Genomic DNA, 13,784 nt, shown 5'->3' with positions numbered 1-13,784 from the left:
GAGAAATCCTAGGAGTACCCATAGTATCTAGTTCAATACTTCCTTTCATTATTCACCATACTCAAGATGTTAAAGTGATGGAGTAAGATAATATGGATTCTATTAGTGGTTCACCAATTGTTGTAGCCACTACAACAACTCCCAAACTTTTTTAGTACATCTAAAAATTTCAGGTCCCCCCTGTGTTTTTCTAAGGCTATAAGGGTTATGACCATGTTATAAGTCAATCAATCTACCCGTGACCTATTTCTATATAACTCTATCAATGTATAGGCCTTAATGATCTATGTGCCTTCTTCTTGCTTGCTCCATCGTGGCTCTCATCCAAGCATACCCATTAGGGTTTTGGTAACTATGTTTCTTTCAAAACCATATGCCATTATGAGTGAATTCAACATCATTTTTCGAGTTAGGTTGATAAGGATATTCCACTCATGTTGGGTGTGGAGCTTGATTATCTTCTATATTCAAAGGTATCGCCACATAGGACCCCAGTTCGAAATGGGGGTGGCAACGCTGCCCGTAAAATATTCGCTGCAGGGGGGGTCCAGGGGGGGGCGGCTGCGACCTTTGGGAGCCCCCCCTGGCGGGGGGGTTTCGGGGGCAGCGCCCCCAAAGCTAAAAACAGCTGTAAAATTTCCTTGTAAAAGTATAGTAATTTCTAGTCAATCTGGGCCGTTCATTAGGCGGATGATCTGACGGTAGAACTTATGTTTAGTTTAGGGTTTTTTGCCCTAGAAGGCAACCCCTCTCTTTGTATGAGGGTATTGTATTTGAGGCTGTGAGATAGATGTGTATTCTGTGAGCGAGAAACAGAGAGGTGAGACTGTGAGAGAAAACAGAGGATATTACAGCGGATTTGCTGTAGGTTGTGTCTCTTCATTTTGCTAGATAATAGAAAGGAAGGACTGGCTGTTCGGGGTGGACGTAGCCCAAATTGGGTGAACCACGTATATCTGTGTCTCTCTTGTTTTGTGCATTTTCTGTGTTTATATTTCTGCAATATTTTATGTGTTCCATTGCTCCGTAATATATAATTTTCTAACAACTGGTATCAGAGCCAAAGGTCTATTTGGCTGATAAACTCGCAGGGAAGAAGGGTTCCTGGTTCGAGTGGGAGCAATGGCGGAAGATGGTAAGTTTAGGGTCGAGAAATTTAACGGCCAAAACTTCTCGCTGTGGAAGATGCAGATGGAAGATTATCTTTATCAGAAAGATCTATACCTACCATTGGGCGGAAAAACAAAGATGCCGACGGGTATGAAAGACGAAGAATGGAACCTTCTCGATAGAAAGGCACTCGGAACAATACGGTTGTGCCTTGCTGCATCAGCCGCCTTCAATATTTCGAAGGAAACCACGACAGAGGGTTTGATGCAGACGTTGTCGAAACTATATGAAAAACCCTCGGCCTCAAACAAGGTATTTCTTATGAAACGGTTATTTAATATGAATATGTCGGAAGGTGGATCTGTTGCAAGCCATTTAAATGATTTTAATACAGTTACAAGTCAGTTAAGTTCTGTAGGGGTAAACTTTGATGATGAAGTTAGAGCTTTGTTATTCTTGTGCTCATTACTAGAAAGTTGGAATGGTTTGGTAATGGCCATTAGTAACTCCGTTTCTGGATCTAGTACTTTAAAGTTTGATGATGTTGTCGGTGCTATCCTTAGCGAGGAAATGCGACGGAAAAGCTCCGGTGAGACATCGGGAAATGCTTTGAGTGCAGAGTCTAGAGGAAGAAAAATGGAAAGAGGAAAGAGCTCAGGATATCACAGTAAATCAAGGAAAGGCAGATCCAAGTCCAAATCGGGGATAGTGTGCTGGAAATGTGGAAAGAAAGGACACCTAAAGAAAGACTGTAGATCTCGGAAGGGAAAAGAAGGAGATGCACAGCAAGAAAACAATCATGAAGCAAATGTGACAGGTGAGGTGTTACAAGATGCTTTGATTCTTTCTTTCGAAAATATTACTGATTCCTGGGTGGTAGATTCAGGGGCTTCATTCCATGCCACACCTGATAAGAAATACTTTCATGACTATGTTCAATGAGATTTTGGACAAGTTCGTCTAGGTGATGATAAACCCTGTAAAATCGTTGGAATGGGTAAGGTTCTTGTAAAACAGCAGAATGGAAACCAATGGCTATTAAAGGAGGTAAGACATGTTCCAGATCTAAAGAAAAATATGATTTCAATAGGGCAGTTAGGCGGTGAAGGTTGTGTGACAACGCTCACAGATAAAGCTTGGAAGGTCACTAAAGGAGCCCTAGTAATAGCAAAAGGCGAAAAGGTTGGTACATTGTATTTATGCAATGGTATTTCTAACTCTGTTAATTCTTTAACTTCCAGAGGAGCAGATGCAACATTATCGCATCATAGGCTCAGACACATGAGTGAAAAGGGGATGAAGATTCTTCACTCAAGGAATTTGTTGCCGGGTTTGAAGAATGTTGATTTGGACTTCTGTGAGAACTTCATTTATGGAAAACAGAAGAGAGTCAGATTTCTCAGAGTTGGGAAAGAAAAGAAGAACGAAAAATTAGAGCTTTTGCATACAGACGTATGGGGACCTGCTCAGGTATCATCTCTCGGTGGCTCTCGTTATTATGTTACTTTTATTGATGATGCAACTAGAAAAACTTGGATTTATTGTATTAAGAATAAATCTGATGTATTTGATACTTTCAAGAAATGGAAAGCTTTGGTTGAGATTGAGACAGGAAAGAAATTGAAGTGTCTTAGATCAGACAATGGAGGTGAATATTGCAGCAAAGAGTTTGATAGGTACTGTTTAGAGCATGGAATTTGCAGAGAGAAGACAGTTCCAAGAACACCACAAGAAAATGGTGTGTCAGAAAGGATGAACAGAACAATCATGGAGCGTGCAAGGTGCATGAGATTGCATGCAGGATTGCCTTTACAGTTTTGGGCAGATGCTGTAGATACTGCTGTTTATCTAATAAACAGAGGGCCTTCAAGTTCCTTGGATGGTGGTGTTCCAGAGGAAGCATGGACAGGTAAAAAGGTAAACTACTCTATTTTAAAGCCTTTTGGTTGTGAGGCCTTTGTCCATATTGATAAAGAAAATAGAACAAAGCTTGAGGCAAAGTCAAAGAAATGTACCTTTATTGGATATGGTGTTAATGATTTTGGTTATCGCTTATATGATTACGAAAATCACAAAATCATTAGGAGCAGAGATGTAATATTCAATGAAAAGGTCTTGTATAAGAATCAGTTGCAGGAAAAGAAAGAGGAAAAGGAAAACAAGGAATACGCAGTTCTTGATGAAATCACTGAAAAAGTAAAGGTGCCTGAAAATAATAATAATCAACAACCACAACAACAGCAACCACCACAACAACAACAGGCAACTCAAACACCTGAAAGTGGTGTTAGAAGATCTACCAGGATAGGTAGACCCCCTGAACGATACTCTCCTTCATTATATTATTTATTGTTGACTGATTCCGGTGAACCCGAATGTTATGAAGAAGCAATGCAGGTTGAAAGCAGGAAGAAGTGGGAGGTAGCCATGGAAGAAGAGATGGACTCCTAAATGCATAACCAGACTTGGGATTTAGTCAGGTTGCCTGTAGGAAAAACTACATTGAAGAATAAATGGGTTTACAGGCTGAAGGAAGAAGATGGAGGAAAACAGAGGTATAAAGCTAGACTTGTGGTGAAGGGGTTTTCACAGAAGAAAGGTATTGATTTTGATGAAATATTTTCTCCTGTTGTTAAAATGACTTCAATCAGAACTATTTTAAGTCTTGTAGCAGCTGAAGATTTGCATCTTGAGCAGTTAGATGTAAAGACAACCTTTCTCCATGGGGATTTTGAGGAAGAGATATATATGCAGCAGCCACAAGGATATGAGGTGAAAGGGAAGGAGAAACTAGTGTGCAGGTTGAACAAGAGCTTGTATGGCTTAAAACAGGCTCCAAGGCAGTGGTATCTAAAATTTGACAAGTTTATGTCTGAACAAGGTTATACTAGATGTCACTCTGATCATTGTGTTTATTTGAAAAAGCAAAATGATGGCAGCTATATTATATTGTTACTGTATGTAGATGACATGCTTGTTGCAGGATCTAACATGCAGGAAATAAATGTGCTCAAAAGAAAATTGGCAAATTCATTTGCAATGAAGGATTTGGGAGCTGCGAAACAAATCCTTGGTATGAGAATAACTAGAGACAGGAAAAATCGTAAATTAACATTGTCTCAGAATGAGTACATACAAAAGGTGTTGAAAAGATTTAACATGCACAATGCAAAACCAGTTAGTACACCTTTTGCTAGCCATTTCAAACTTAGCAAGGAAATGTGCCCAAAGACCCAAGAAGACATGGATTATATGTCTAAAGTTCCATATGCATCAGCAGTTGGAAGCTTAATGTATGCAATGGTCTGCACAAGGCCTGATATTGCACATGCAGTGGGAGTTGTAAGCAGGTACATGAACAATCCAGGAAAGGAACATTGGATGGCAGTGAAATGGATTCTCAGATATTTGAAAGGTACCACAAATCAAGCATTATGCTTTGGTGGTTCAAACATCTCCCTACAAGGATATGTTGATGCAGATATGGCAGGTGACAGAGATAACAGGAGGAGCACTACAGGATATGTATTTACTGTTGGAGGAACAACTGTCAGTTGGGTTTCAAAAATCCAAAGTGTTGTTGCACTTTCAACAACAGAAGCAGAGTATGTTGCTGCTACAGAGGCTAGTAAAGAAATGATTTGGTTACAAAGGTTTATGGGTGAATTGGGTAAGGAGCATGACATGGGCACGTTATACAGTGATAGCCAAAGTGCCATTCATCTTGCAAAGAACTCAGCATTTCATTCCAGGACTAAACACATACAGCTCAAGTACCATTTCATACGACCAGTGTTGGAAGATGGAGAGTTGAAGCTGGAAAAGATACACACTAGCCAGAATCCTGCAGATATGCTAACAAAAGTTGTAACCAGGGAGAAACTGAGAATATGCTCAGTTTCAGTTGGTCTTCAAGGATGACTATGAAGATGAGAAACAGCCAGGTCCAAAGAGGAGTCATTGTCCAGCAAATGGAGCAGCGGTGGAGTTGCTACAATCAGTCTCCAAGTGGGAGATTGTTGGGTGTGGAACCTGATTATCTTCTATATTCAAAGGTATCGCCACATAGGACCCCAGTTCGAAATGGGGGCGGCAACGCCGCCCGTAAAATATTCGCTGCAGGGGGGGTCCAGGAGGGGCGACTGCGACCTTTGGGAGCCCCCCCCTGGCAGGGGGGTTTAGGGGGCAGCGCCCCCGAAGCTAAAAACAGTTGTAAAATTGCCTTGTAAAAGTATAGTAATTTCTAGTCATTCTGGGTCATTCATTAGGCAGATGATCTGACGGTAGAACTTATGTTTAGTTTAGGGTTTTTTGCCCTAGAAGGCAACCCCTCTCTTTGTATGAGGGTATTGTATTTGAGGCTATGAGATAGATGTGTATTTTGTGAGCGAGAAACGGAGATGTGAGACTGTGAGAGAAAACGGAGGATATTACAGCAGATTTGCTGTAGGTTGTGTCTCTTCATTTTGCTAGATAATAGAAAGGAAGGACTGGCTGTTCGGGGTGGACGTAGCCCAAACTGGGTAAACCACGTATATCTGTGTCTCTCTTGTTTTGTGCATTTTCTTTGTTTATATTTCTGCAATATTTTATGTGTTCCATTGCTCCGTAATATATAATTTTCTAACAACTCATACACGCAAGCTAGTTTGCATAAATCATGATTTGTGGCATGCGTTCTTCTCTGAAAAAAGAATAAGGATATTCCACTCATACACGCAAGCTAGTTTGCATAAACCATGATCTGTGGCATCCGTTCTTCTCTCAAAAAAGAATCTAAGATATTTTAGGCATTTACATTGATGAGGTAAAGGTCTTATGGACCTTGTGGAACTCACTTAGACCAAACTTTTAATTTCCTTATTTATTAATGTAAGTAGTTATGATGAGGCACATATAAAATCATTGTCCTTCATGATTTAGTTGATTTATAACTCATTAATGGCATGCATGGAAATCTTTGGAGGTCATACAAGCACACAATTTATATTATCCAACAAAACCCTAAAAGGATGGAATGCACAGCATGGTGTTTATGCCTTGAGGAAACTCATTTATTGACTAGGGTCATTGGAATAGCCTCTTAGAAAAGGAACTTGTATAAATTTTTCTTTGGAAACCATGGTGCATGATTACATTAAACAATTAAAAGACACAATTGGGAAGAGAAATTATAACATATTCTAAGGGACAAGGCACACTCTTTATTACATGATGGGAGTTTGAATTAAATAAAAATGGGCATGCATAATGGATATTTAAATTAACTAAAATGGTTCGTGCCTTCAATGAATGGAAGGAGAAAGTCATGTATTATGCACAAAGGGAATTCAACATATGCTTTGTTAAAATGTTTACAAATAATGAGAAAATCATGTGATCTCGGGTCAATAGGAAAGGGATTTTGGTATCTTGATGCTAAAGGGCCAATGTGCGCTACAATGGTCACAAATTTGCCAAGAAATCATGCACCTTAGTGATATAAACAATGCACGTACAAAGATTCAACACAACAATGTGATGGGATGGAAGTAAGTATATGTGCAATCCACACCAAGCGTAGGGAGAATATATCAGTTATTAGCCTCCAAACAATGCGATGGATTCAAAATATGTGGCAACATTTCATTCCAAAAAAAATTTAACCAACACATTGGAATCAATTGACAGAGTCATGTTAAATTCCATATAGCAAGGCTAGTGCATTGAAGGTATAGTCATAGCTCATTGGGAAAGGAAATGAAAGACATGTTTTATGCATAATACAATAGTGAAAGGGGTGCATAACACATTAATTGTGCATAGGTTTTGTCTTGTTGGTGTGGGGTGTATGTAAAACGTCACATATTATTTTGATAAAAAAGTATGGTGTACAAATCATACATCAGATATTACACCATATTTATTAACCGAAAAGTGTAGGGGCGCCTCCATTCCACAAAACTAATTGATGATTGTAGCGTATATGTGACAATTATGATCATATTATGTGTTCAATTGAACACATTACATCGCCCCTACAACTATGCAATGTGACGATATAAATAGACCAAATATGGCATTGAAATTACGCTATTTGTTGCCCGATGAAAGCGTTGTAGGCAAACAAACATCTCTAGAGGATGCATGCTTTGGGAAAGGATACCAACGAACTTCCATTTGTTGAATATTCAAGTCACTATACCACAATGTGACTTTGTATCTACTTCTAAGAAAAGGGCATGAAACTAAAGCTTTTGTAGTTTGCGATACAATGTTGTATGTAAATCCACCAAATTTTATTCTTTGTATTGGGTATTGGTAACATATGAGGGAAGCAATGCTTGCTTTTGGTGGCTTACACAAAAGGAAATCATGCTTCGTGGCCATCATCTACTATGATGATAAAATAGTCAATTGCATAAGTCTGAAGCCAAGCAATTGATATTAAGATGGCAGCAAAGAAGACAAAATTGTGATGAGTGAATTGGTTGGTTTGTCCTCAGGAAGCCATTGCATATGGGATAATTGAATAGGTTAATTATCCCAATGAAGGTATAGAGGACCATGGTCCTGTTGTTGACCTTAATAGGTGGAATTTAATATAGATAACAAAGGTGGGTTGTTTACAACACCATAAGCTTATTTCCACTATTAAGATTACATCAGTGATTATGACATCTCGAGAGGTTTCCCTGGTAGTGGCAGCATTTAAAATTTCAACCTATATCTACAACTTTGTAGGCCATAAATCCTTAGAAAACAACAATAGTTCCATTCTCCAACACATTCTTTCAGGTTATGGGTAGGATCCCCATTTAGAAAGATGATGCCAACATGTACAAGGGCCTTTCTATAACTGAATCTTTCAAAAAGGAGAAGGGAAAGTGATTGGTTCCAAATCACATATGAAAATGTGATTAGTCTACAGGTCACAATGTGAAAATATGAGTAAAGAAACCGCACTAAGAAATGTGACTAGTCACTGCTCACAACCTCAAAATGCAGGTTCAAGATGCAAAATCATGTGTTGAAGTTTTGACACAACAAAAAAATGTGACTTGGCCTGATTGCGACTGTGCAACCTCTCTTCAGGTCTCAAGTTCGTAATGATGCTCCCAACAACGTAGCAAAATAATGTGACATCCATTGTAATGTGACCTCGTGCACTATCTTACCCTCAGATTATTTGATTAACATTGTAGGTCACATAATTGCAATTTTCAGCCTCAGGAAAGCTACCAAAAGTGCGACCTGCCCCTCAACTACGACCATGCGACCCCCAAAAGTCACAAAATCACACTCCTTGTTCTAGGACAAGTGACCAGCATATGTGACTTATAATGGAATGTGATTCTATGACTTCCACTAGTCACGTTTCTAAACACAACTAATCCTAGCCTAAGACTTGTGACCTGCATTGTGATCTGAACCGGGATTCCAAATCACATTCTCATAATGAAATTAGCTTCTTATTATGACATAACACAGATTTTAGGGAACTATTGAAATCAGCCATCCTTTAGTGCATATATTCATGACATTGTTTATAAGAAGAAGGCTCTTCACATGTTTTATTGGGTCATTGTTGAATAAAGTGACCAACTTGTTTTACCCTTAAGTCAATTGGTTGGAACGCATATGAGAATTCAAGGATCACGTAGTTTAGCAAGGGTAATTTTGATATTGGTTGAAGTTCCCAGGAACACTATACATTTGTCAAACTGTGGAGTGTCATGATTTACAGGCATGCATTGAATGATTGTTTTACTCTTTGCATGCACACATTTGGCAACTGTACACCCTAGTGAATACATTTAATATACACTTTAACACACCTTTGGGTTCCTTTCAATAAAATGTAAACCCCTTAAGTGAAACTTCTCATGTCCCAATTAAGGGCATCCTTCCAGCATGTATTAATCTAGGAAATAACACACTCACATAATGTTTCATATACCATAATGAATCCAGGGGTGGACTAAGAGAAAGTAGAAGGGCTCGAGGTAATAATATATTGGAAACGATACGAATAAGTTAGATCTAAGACTTTTGTGATCCATAATGTGGAATATATGTCTTTTGGATCAATCACATAAATCTGAATTTGGTTGACATTTCGAACCAACTAATGTGGTCCATCCTCAGGACAAGGTGAAGAATCAATCGATCTTAAGGAATAAACAGTATGGATGCATCATTGCCCAGAATTAGTTGTTGAAAACTAGCCGTTGGTATATTAGTTAGAAATTCTTGGAGGCACCACAGCACCCAAACACTAGTAGAAAACAATGATGGATCAAATGTGACTTAAATTACCAAGTTAAAAGAAGATTCCCAAGATCAATTGGAACAATGCAGAAGAACAAATGAGGTTGGGAACTTAACAAAGGAAGAGCTCACCAAGCATATCATACCCAAATTATTCTGTTACAACTCACTTATTGGTACAAATAGTTGTAGCCATCACAAAAGATTCAAATTTGTAACCAAAGTGACATCATTTAGGAAGTTCTATTCATATCTATGGATGATGAAAAAACACAGGGTCATTTTGCATGAGACATCAGATGATAGCACTACCTCCTGAGATATGCCATGGATCATGCACAAGATATACATACCATAACAACATTATGGTGTTGAAAGGGGATACACAGGGGTCCCAATTAGTGTCTTTCTTTCAATAAAGTGATTACGCTTTTAAATCCATTATTTGTTGGAAACTATGTATGCCCAATGTCATTTGCTTGCATGTAGAAGAAAAGAAGCAAGGATGTTGATCTATGAGGAGGGATAAGGTTTTCTTACAAGAAGCTGCATAAATAGGATTTCGACAAACATGATGGTTAGATCCACATATTTGTACAAGGCACTGGCATCAACCATCGATGGTAGGTGTATTAGCATGAAAATAAACATTCACACACCAAATGAACATTGCCACCCTATTCATCAACCAATACGGGTCACCATACCTTTGCAATAGCATTAGCCCCTAACATTAGGGTTTCCAACAAGCCTCTATATTCTCCTCACAATTCTTGTTCTATCAATATGTACATATTTCTGATCACAATTCCCATATCTATGCAGAGATCAATTGGGCACGCAATAGTCATTGGAAATGAGAGAATGGTGAGTAAGGTCAAGAATCATGAATGTAAATGAAAGGTCAGATGGGGAATGTGAAAGTTAACCCTCCTTATATCTATAAGTAAAACTTCATGCCTCATTTATGGGGGGACTTTTAACACTTGAGCTGGGACTAGTAGTAGATAACTTATTTCTGCTTGAGAGCTAGAGGCACTCTTCTCTTGGAAGCTAGGAGGGTGAGCTGAAATGAGGCTAGGGTTTTGCCTTGGATAACGGCATGAGAAACCAATTTCCCACTATTGGGCTTTGATGAATTGCGAGATATGTACTTGTATTTGCAGTAGCATTAATAAGGTGTTCTTCGTTTTTGGCACTAATTCTCATGCTTATTCTTAGTGGTTGTATCAATTGTCCGATATTCTCATTGCATTTGTATGTGTGCTTTCATACATGCAATATGTTATGGACTGGTTTGTAGTTGTTGCATGTATGTTTACTTTCGAATATGTTCTTACTTATTCCACACCATGGGAGTGATATATTGTGAACTAATTTGTAATTAACCTCTCGCATTTTTTTTTTCATGTATGTATAATTGGGGTTTGGCTCATTGATCCTTCTCATGGCATACCTCTTCTTAGTGTTGTGGTGACTTTCTTGTACATCTTTTTGTAGTTTGTCAATCTTGGGTTGACTTTGTTTCATTGTCTAGGCATTTCATTCTTGTTCTCATTCTGACATCTTTTGATTTGATAGCCAAGATTGAAATATTCATGTTGGCAGCAGGTGATCCAGGTGGATATTGGTGGCCACCTGCCAATTCCACTTGGGCCCCCACCATTGCTTATTTCAGTTTTTCAGTTTCCTTAATTGTAGCACAATTTACTATTTTTAGCAATTTTTCGGGTCCTAAACTTCCGGAGCCGTTTTGAGGCCCTAAACGACGTTTTTTTTGGAAATCTACCGCCAATGATTTTTGTTTTAAAATCATCTTTTCCGTCATAGTCCTTGGAGAGATCTTTCCAACGGGTTATCATGTGCGTCAAATGGAGATAATATGACTAAGTCGTGACCCTGGGGAGTTGGTTGTCCAACTCACCCCAACAGGGCCCATAAACTCTTGGTGTTACATCTCCTCAGGTTAGGGTTTTGGTTGTTTAGGGTTTCCTCTTATTGTTCAATAATAAAAGGAACCTTGAGCCTCATTGGAAGGGCAGTTCAGAGGCATGTAGCCACCACATCTCTTCCCAGAGATAAGCTACCATCGCCCTAGCTGGTTTATTTCCATTTCTGTTTGCAAGCATATTTCAGTATTTTACATTAATGAAATGAAGTATTATTTCTGTTGCATCTCTATGTTTATGGTTATCTCTGTAATTTTTTGCATTCCTGTTTAAATCCGAATCAGTGGTATCAGAGCGGTCACTTTTTTTTTTTTTCTGTTTTTCTTTCCATGTCCACAACGAGGTCGGGATATAAGGAGTTAGGGCTTGAACTGGTCGAACCTTTGCAAGACTAGCCTCGCAAATCCCAACGGGTTCCCATGGTGGATGAAAAGAAAGATGAGGGGGCAGGAGATCCTATCAAAGTCTTGCTCGAAGAATCCCTCGAGCGACAAAGGAACGCGATGATGGACAACTTTGCCCAGATCCTTCAGCGGCTACCCAAGGGCGACGCATCGGCTTCCAACAGCTACTCTAGGAATGCCACACTGTTTAAGGTACAAGTTAATTTTTAAATCCCCATATTCGATGGTCAAATAGATGCAGATGTCGTCGATAAATGGTTAAATCTGCTATAGGGTTATTTTTCTATTCATGATTTTTCCAGTCAGGAAAATATTATTTTCGCTCTTCTCAAAGCAGCCCCCCACATCAAGGACTGGTGGGAAACCTATTGTGAGCAAAAGGATGAAAGTACAGGCTCACTATTTTCAGTCGAACCCACTTGGAATTCATTCCGGGATGCTATCAAGGAGCAGTACTACCCTGTCGGAAGCTATGAGGATCAATACATAAAGTGGACCACACTGCGGCAGGGAAGGGACCAAGACGTGCCGTAGTTTACCAATATTTTCCATACCCTTCGCACAAAGTTGGGTATCAAGGATTCGGAGCACCATTTGGTACTCAAATACTATGGCTACCTGCACAAGTACATCTAGGATGAAATAGAATTCCTGAACATCTCCTCGCTCAGCACGACATACCGATATGCTGTCAAGGTCGAGCAAAAGTTCAAACAGAAGAAGCGAGACTTTGGATCTGCGAATCCGAAGCAAGGGAAATGTGCTCCCAAACCGAAGAACAAAGGACGAAGCCAAGGTGGGGCGGCCCAAGACAACCCGCCAAAGCTACAAGCAAAGAACAACGCCACAAAGCCGAAAAAGGACACGGGAAAGTGGTGTGAGTTCCATAAGAGCTCCACTCATAATACAAGTGAGTGTCAGGCCAAGCGGTCACTGGTGGTTGAGCTAAAGGTTTTAGAATTAGATGCATGTTTCGACTCTGAGTCAGAACCTGACAAGGGGAATGAAAAAGGGAAGTAGATTATTGATGCGGAGCCCAATGCCACCGTTGCCACCACGAAGATCCAGAAGGAGGAACCCTAAGATCCAGAGGAGGAGGAATGTCTCTTCCACTCCCAGATGTGGGTAAGGGGCTCCCCGCTATTATTCATTGTCGACAGCAGGAGCCAAAAGAACCTCATTTCGGTAGAGGTCATGAAGCGGCTAGGCCTACCGACCACAGCATATTCACAACCATACACCATCGGGTGGCTTCACCAAGGATGGGATCTTTGTGTGAGCCAACAGTGTCGCCTTCCATACAACATCAAGCCCTTCAAGGATGAGGTATTGTGTGACATTGCTCCCCTTGAAGTTTGTGATGTATTATTAGGACAACCATACTTGTGGAAGCGACATGCTGTGTATGAATCAAGGCTCTGTGCTATTATTGTTACTTTGGGAAATAAGTTGTACAGGATACCGGAGGTAGCACCGCCTACTACCATCTTTCTGGTTACTGCAAAACAATGTAGTAAGCTCATTTCCAAAACCAGGAAATTTGTTTTCATGATGATATTCCCTCAAGGAAAGAAGAATACGGTGGCCACGACCTCCAAACAGTCTCCCTCCACACGACAACTACAGATGGACAAGGTCGTGGAGGAGTATGAGGACATATTCACCCCCCCTATAGGGGTTCCTTTGCACTGTCAGGGCAAGCACTCCATCACTATGACCCCAGGTGTGCCGCTGGCCAATGGACCAATCTGTCGGTGCTCCGTTCTGGAGAACGATGAAATCAAAAGGCAGATTCAAGAGTTGTTGTAGAAAGGTCACATCCGTCCGATTTCATCACCCTGTGGTAGCCCGATCATGTTGGTACAGAAGAAGGATGGGGCTTGGAGACTTTGTATTGACTATCGGGTGCCAAACAAGATCACTGTCTATAATAGGTACCTGATCCCATGGATTGATGACCTCCTAGACCAACTGAAGGGGGGAAAATATTTCAACAAGATCGATTTGAAGTCAGGATATCACCAGCTACCAATCAAACCCTCCGATGTGTGGAAGACTAACTTCAAAGCCA

Source organism: Pinus tabuliformis, chromosome 3_2 (genome assembly GCF_031772625.1).
Source record: "Pinus tabuliformis cultivar Carrire ecotype Pingquan chromosome 3_2, CPIR1, whole genome shotgun sequence".
Taxonomy (NCBI): domain Eukaryota; kingdom Viridiplantae; phylum Streptophyta; class Pinopsida; order Pinales; family Pinaceae; genus Pinus; species Pinus tabuliformis.
The sequence above is the reverse complement of the archived record's forward strand: the minus strand, read 5'-3'. Positions refer to the sequence as shown.